General features: G+C 42.2%; 1 protein-coding gene and 1 long non-coding RNA gene across 8 annotated transcripts in view; one reads left to right on the plus strand and one right to left on the minus strand.

Moving 5' to 3' along the window:
• Positions 1-7,509, plus strand: part of PLEKHM3 (pleckstrin homology domain containing, family M, member 3) — a 162,666-nt gene that overhangs the window by 64,759 nt on the left and 90,398 nt on the right. The gene's annotated exons all lie outside the window — the stretch shown is intronic.
• The window catches only part of LOC102245148, a 14,095-nt gene that overhangs the window by 2,375 nt on the left and 4,211 nt on the right, over positions 1-7,509 (minus strand). The window lies entirely within an intron of this gene.

Consider the following 7,509-nt stretch of genomic DNA (forward strand, 5'->3'; position numbering starts at 1 on the left):
TCGGAGAGAAAGCTGCCCTCGGGTTCTGACCGATGCCAGACAGTCCCGCTTCTCCCGTATGAGTCTGGGTCCCTAGAGACTCGCCCGGAACTGGAGCTCAGAGCCTGAGACTCCCTCCCGATTGAAAACGGCAACCGCGCCCTCAGCCGCCAGTCCGCTCCGCATGCACTCCGCACCTTAGTATTTCACCTCCGCACTGTGCCTCCTCTGAGTCTCGGTATGTTTTTCTCTTTCCTTCTAGTTGTAGAATTTCCACGCAGCCAGCCTTCCTGTGGTTCTGGATGATGTCCGTTCTGTCTTTTAGTTGTATTTTTGAAGTGGTTGTGGGAGGCAGCAATCTCTGGTGTTTACCTATGCCGCCATCTTGGTTTCTCTCCCAGCTTTAGTTTTAAACCTAGTTGTCTTTGAGCTGTCTGGTTGGTTAGCTACATTGTACAGCTTCTCCACCCTTCCACAGACCACCCTTCTAGCAGGTACTAGCAGTTGGCAAGGCGAGGAATCCAGCCCCACACTGGGGTGGCACTTTAGGCTTAGGATTCTTTTATGGTGCTGTGCCTGCCACATGGCAGAGAAGTCTGTTACCTGGTCTGACTAGCCTGTCCTGTGGGCACCTCAGTCTCAGTACACCCCAAGTGGGCTTTATCACCCTCCCAGATGTCCCCCCCAAGTACACATGGCTCCACCAGTCACCACTGCCAGTGCTGGGAGACCTACTGGACTGCCCTCTGCCACCCCTGCCTAATCAGTTAACAGAAATCACGTGCAGAATTGTAGCTCTTGAGATCATGCTCTCCACTGCACCCACCACTAGACCAACACTGACTTAAACCCTCAGCATCACTCATGTGATGGAATTCAGTAACTTCCTAGCTGTGCTTTCTGCTTTCAAGTCTTGCCCCAGCAATATTTCAAAAAAAAAGTCCTAGTCTCACCTTGGGTCAATTTTGTACTCTCCTCAGCCTCAGTTTCTTCACATTCAGAGTGGAGATAATAATAATAGTACCTATGTCATAAGGTTGTTCTTTGCTTAAATACTAAATGATTCACAGAAAGCACCTAGTGCAATGCCTGGTGCACATAAGTGCCCAGTTAATGGCAGCTTTTACGTGATTGTACGTAAGGTAAATACAAATCTCTTAGCTTGACATAGAGACCTTTGTGACCTCTAGTCCTTGCCTTTCTAGCCCCTTCGCCCACTACCTCCCTGCCTCCACGAGTCTCGCCAGTAAGATCACACGCCTCCCTATCCCCAGTCCTGCCATTTCACACCTCTTGCCCTCAGCACAGCAAATCCTAAACCCAGCTTAAACCTCATTTCCTCTCTTGATTCTTTCCTTCCCCTCTCCCAGACAGTTATCATTCTCTCTTCTGCATCTTGTACTTGACACTCTGCATATAGGCTATAAATATATTTGCCATGTGTGTATTAGATAAAAACTTGCTTAGAAGGAGAGAACACTGGTTGAATTTGGTTTAGGCAGTTTTGATTAATCTGTTTGGAGCAGGGATTTGACAGCCAAGAGAGATGTGTAGAGAGCAAGTGAGTGAGGCAGTCCTAGCCCCGTGATCATTGAGGGCTTAGGCTGTGGCACCTGCCAGAGGAATATAGGCCAGTCAGCTGAGCTAAAGCAGAAAAGGTGCCACTGAGTGAGGAAAATGAGCAATTCAGGCATAGTTTGTGAAGATATGAGAGGAGGAGGAAATCCAGGGCTGTTTGCCGTGATCTGTGAAGGCCACCCAAACCATTCATTTAGCCATCGCTGACACCTGCGATCTCTCTACGAAGCAGGCATTTGCCATGGTGGTCATTCAAATGACGGTTTGATTTTGAGAGGATAGGTAACTGATTGAAGATGTCGGGCACCCTCCCTTCTTCCATGTTGCACGTGAGGAGGATCTTCTGTGTCAGACCATTCCTTCTTGGGGTGTCAGTGAACAACAGGAGATTTTAAAGCAAGAATAGAGCTGGTCGGTTTTATCTGGATCATCTCTCACAGGCATTAGGTAACTATATCCCATTTAGTGCAGTGTCTATCTTTGCTCAGATGCAGATTTAACTTAATATTCCTAATTGGGAGGATCAATTCAGACCTATCAGTCCCCCAAACCAGACATCTTTCTGTGAGATCTGCCTGCTCTCTCTAATAGCTAGTACGTGACTGGCTTGACTGGCCGTTTAAGCCAGTGAAAAAAGGATTTTGCAGAGCAGGATGAAGTCTGTCATCTTAAGCGTTTCCTTGTCTGCCCTCTGGAGAAATAATAATCCTAATTATTTTTAAAGCAGGATTTCATCTGTTTTCTGGTGTACATCCTGCAAATTGAGTTGAGCTCCAGGATTACCCTGCAGCTAAGCCCTATCCTCAAATTTTCTAATGAAATTCTCTTTTGACTATAACTTCCCTCCACCACCACCCCCCATTCAAAAATACCAGCATGACAAAGAGGCGGTAAGGAACTCAGATTTAGCCTCAACTCTTCCTAACAGTTCCCCTCCGTTGTACTTTTTAAAAATATTTTTGTATCCTAGCCAGAACAGTCACATTCCATTTCACTAGGGGTTTTCCATGTTACGTAAACCATTTCCTATCTCTGTTACTTTGAGAGGCATTCAGAGCAGGCTCTATTGCCCTTGCAGAGCTGGAGAGTAGTTCGCTGATGGGGAAAACCACTTGTTTGGAGTCATTTGGAGATTTTGAGAACAAATTGTAATTAAACTTAAGATCTCCTGATTCCTCCCCCATTAGCCCACAGTGCCTGTTTTAATAGGACCAAGAAGTGTTATGGTTGGGATTGATTTCAATAAGGAAGGCTTTCACCATGATGTTTCAGAGATGGGAAGAAAACCTTATACCAAAGCAGTGAGTGGTTATTTGTGGGAAAATTATAGGCGATAACTTTTTTTTATTCTCCTAATTTTCAGTAATGTGACTATATTATTTTTATTATTTTGTAAATTGTCACTTAGCTCTATATACTTTAACAAAATATGAATTAAAACTTATTCTTTTTAATGCCTCAGAATAAGAATTATGATTGTTCTGTCCTGTGATAGAAAACTCCCACGTGCTCTAATGTGGGGTGGGAGGCTGTTTTTCCATAAAGAAATTGCCGTGTGCTGCTATACCTTTATTCTTTTTTTGAATATACTTTCACAAATTTCAAGATTCAGAAAGTACAGAGGAAAGTGTGTGTGTGTAATCTCCCTCCGGCAAGCAAATTACTCCTTTCTTACGTATCCTTCCAGAGGTCATTTCTCATACCTGTGTTTACACAGAAATGGCAGTAGGCAGTATAGTACACAAGCTGCTCTTGGGAGAGCTCTCCATTTAGATCAGTGGTTCTCAACCTTCCTAATGCCGCAACCCTTTCTTACAGTTCCTCATGTTGTGGTGACCCCCAACCATAAAATTATTTTCGTTGCTACTTCATAACTGTAATTTTGCTACTGTTATGAATCGTCATGTAAATATCTGATATGCAGGATGTATTTTCATTGTTACAAATTGAACATAATTAAAGCATAGTGATTAATCACAAAAACAATATGTAATTATATATGTGTTTTCCGATGGTCTTAGGCGACCCCTGTAAAAGGGTCATTCGACCCCCAAAGGGGTCGCGAACCACAGGTTGAGAACCGCTGATTTAGATTATAAAACTCTTCACTGGGTTTTTTTTGTTATAGCCACTCCATATTCCATCATGAATTTTACACACATCAATTTATCCAACCTGACTTTTTTTTTTTAATGGACATTAGGTTTTTCCCATCTTTTGCTGTTACAGATAGTGATTCAATGAATAGCTTTATGCATCCTTTTTTTTCCAAATATTTTATTGATTTTTTACAGAGAGGAAGGAAGAGTGATAGAGAGTCAGAAACATCAATGAGAGAGAAACATCGATCAGCTGCCTCCTGCATACCCACTACTGGGGATGTACCCACAACCAAGGTACATGCCCTTGACCGGAATCGAACCTGGGACCCTTGAGTCCGCAGGCCGACACTCTATCCACTGAGCCAAACTGTTAGGGCTATGCATCCTTTTGAATATAAGTTCTTTCATTTATGAGTGAGACTCCCTGCAGATAACTTCCTAGGTATAGGTATGTACATTTGTGAGCTTGATGGATATTGCCCTCAGTCAGGGTTCTGTGCTATACTTTTACCTTCTATCTTCTTGTAGGTGACTTTCTTCCCTTAGGACCAGGATGTCGGCTGTCACATCTGTCGTCACTGTGCTGTCCTTTCCCACTTCATTACCTCTAAATAAGTTGAATCACATAGATGCAGGGCTGTGGAAAAGAACCCCCTCACAGATTGCAGCACAGTCCCAGATTTGAGTTCTTATAGCTTAAACCAGGGGTGGGGAACGTCCGGCCCGCGGGCTGACTAAAGCTTATGAAATCATTTGGTCTGGCCCTGCCAAGGCAACCGCTTATTGAATTTTTATTTAAAATTCAATAAATCTAGGAGCTTTTTTCATAGCAACATAAGTTTATATTAAGTGAATTATATTAAGCGAATGATGTTATAAATACTCAAATGGTCCTTGGCAGGAAAAGGTTTCCCACCCCTGGCTTAAACTATTTTGTTCTAAGGTAAAAGAGCGATGAAAAAACTTCATTTATGTTAGTAATAAACACTAAGTATTATTTAGTAAAATCCTAATAGGTCAATGAACTGTTGACCCTGAAAAATTGTTTCTAATGTGAATGGAATGGGGTCATGGAAAGAATGCCAAGTAAAACCATTCATTTTTTTTTAAAAAAAAAAGAGTATTGGGTTCATCCATCTGCACTTGTGAGCTGAGTTTTCACTCTGACTTTTCACAAATTTGGTTGGCAAGAAGTAGGACAGTAGCTTTTAGGTGAAATATATTCGGCATTCACATATAACTCATGCAGTATTTATATTAACAAGAAAGAAACTCCGTCACATAAACTTTATCACCTAAGAATGTCATTGGCTTCCTTCCCTAAGTAACTCTATATTTTTAAACATTTTCTTTTTTAAAAAAGCTTTTAAATTACAGTGGAGTTTGAAAGTGGAATCCTCATACCAGCATGCAGGCCCATTTAGAACTTAGGGGGGAAAGTGCTCTATTTTGCAAAAACGGCATTTCCTGCTGAATTTGGAGCCCTCTCAGAAATTTCCTCACCAGTGTAAATGATTGATTCTCAAAAGCAAGCATGTGCTCAGCCCGGCTGCCAAACACGGCTCAGCCTGCAGGGATCCGTTCACACACTCGGCAGCCGCGGTCACAACACGCTCTGTATTCCTAACACTCGTTAATAACCCGTGAAGCAGCGCCTCGGACGTGATTGAAACTAGCTCTGTTTTTGTTTTTAGTAATTTCGGTTTATGAATGCTGACGTCAGTAGCTGCTGTCCCATTTGTCTTACTGCTTTTACTGTCTCTGTAAAAGACTTTTTTTTTTTTTCCTTTCGGGCTTAAGTGCCACCTGAAGAGAGAAGCCTTTTAAGGCCTGGGAGACTGGCCAGTGCCCTTTGTCCTTCTGTTCACCTACTAAAAGGTAGCATTGTTAACCTAATTCAGCAGGGCCCTGGCTCAGTATAAACACTGCTCAATGGGGCCAGAAAGACTAATTGAATTGTACAATACATCATTTTTCAGCAACAGTTTCAAGTGGGTTGTACTTCATTTTCCAGAACACCATTCGTTTTTCCCTCGTTTAAGATATGTAAATATCGCAAATATTGAACTATGATCAATAAAATCTGTTTGAACCCCATTCTGTCTTCCCCCAATGAGCTGTGAGCCACAGGAGGAAGGGCCCCACCTGGCTCATTCTCCACCACGTGCCTCGTGCTCACCGCAGTGTCTGGCATGTCCCTGCGACTCTGCCTCAGAGCGAGGCATTGTTTAGTCCTGCCAACTGTTCTTTCCCGTCTGGTAAAACAGTCACAGGTTTTGGCAGATGCTAGGTGCGTCTTTGGAGCTGGAGTTACAGAGACTGTAAACTTCATTAATTTTAACTCTGCAGGACCCCAGAGGATTACCCAGCACAGCGGGTACCTCCAAAATAATTGCTTTTAAGGGAAAAAATGATACTTTTAATAGAAAAAAATTGATTCATATTTTGCATCTCTGTAAGGAGCATGAACTTTCATATGAGCTTTACAATAAAAGAAAATGATAATATTGAATTTCATAAACATCTGCTTTTAATCAACATGCAGTAGCCATACATTTAGTTATCACATGTGCATATTGATGGCTTTTCATGGCTGTGTCTGCTTGTTGTACTCTCCTCTGCCCCATCCTTGCCCACCAAGTGAATTTCTGTTTGTTTCTAGACCTCGAGCCAATGTCACCTGTTTCGCCAGGCCTGCCTGGCTCCTAACCCCCCCTCCCCTTCCCCCACAGCCCAGTTGATTTCTCCCTCCTTTCAGTGACCCATAGTTCTTTTGTGGTAGATGACAGGCTATGTGCTACATGTATATTTTGTTTTAAATATTTGTGTATTGTACTAAACAGTGAGTCCCTTGAAGGTAGGGACTGTATCCTATTTAACTTCATTAGTAAGCTTCTAACCTAGAGTGTGAAACATCGTGGATTTCCATTTTCTTTTTCATAAGCAAAGTTGTTTGTTTTGTTATTATGGTGAATTCCTGCCTTACTCCCAGTACTAGAGAGGTTTTGGAGGAAACTTTAAGAGGTTTTACCTTTCATAAATAGAACTAAGCCAATTCTATGTATCAGTAGTGAGTCTATGTCTCTGTGAATTAGAATGTACAGGCCCCCCAGATTACCCATGTGTCATGCATTATTTAAGCACCCCCCTCTCTCTCTTGGATGCATTATGTTTCTACTACTTATTTCTACTGATGACAGTGATATTTTATAGTCAACTTTCGTTGTTTACTACAGAGGTAGATACAGAGTTGGATGAATATGCTAGAGGCAGCCCAAGTTCAAAGTTGTTCTAATAAGAAAAACTCCTTTCTGTTCACTAAAGTGTGTATTTGAGCCCTAACTGGTTTGGCTCAGTGGATAGAGCAGGGGTGGGCAAACTTTTTGACTCGAGGGCCACAATGGGTTCTTAAACTGGACCGGAGGGCCGGAACAAAAGCATGGATGGAGTGTTTGTGTGAACTAATATGAATTCAAAGTAAACATCATTACATAAAAGGGTACAGTCTTTTTTTTTTTAAGTTTTATTCATTTCAAACGGGCCAGATCCGGCCCGCGGGCCGAAGTTTGCCCACGGCTGGGATAGAGTGTTGGCCCACAGACTAGGGTCCTAGGTTTGATTTCAGTCAAGGGCATGTACCTTGGTTGTGGGCTCAATCCCCAGTAGGGGGCGTGCAGGAGGCAGCTGATCAATGTTTCTTGTTTCTAACTCTCTATCCTTTCTCTCTGTAATATATATATGTGTGTTTGAGTCTGTTTTCAATGCATTGAAATTATTCTGCACATTTATTTTTCAAAATGTTATTTCTTTGACTTTTGTAATATGTGCATAATTTACCTCTTTTTTTTAA

This window comes from Myotis brandtii, unplaced genomic scaffold (genome assembly GCF_000412655.1).
Source record: "Myotis brandtii unplaced genomic scaffold, ASM41265v1 scaffold43, whole genome shotgun sequence".
Classification (NCBI taxonomy): Eukaryota; Metazoa; Chordata; class Mammalia; order Chiroptera; family Vespertilionidae; genus Myotis; species Myotis brandtii.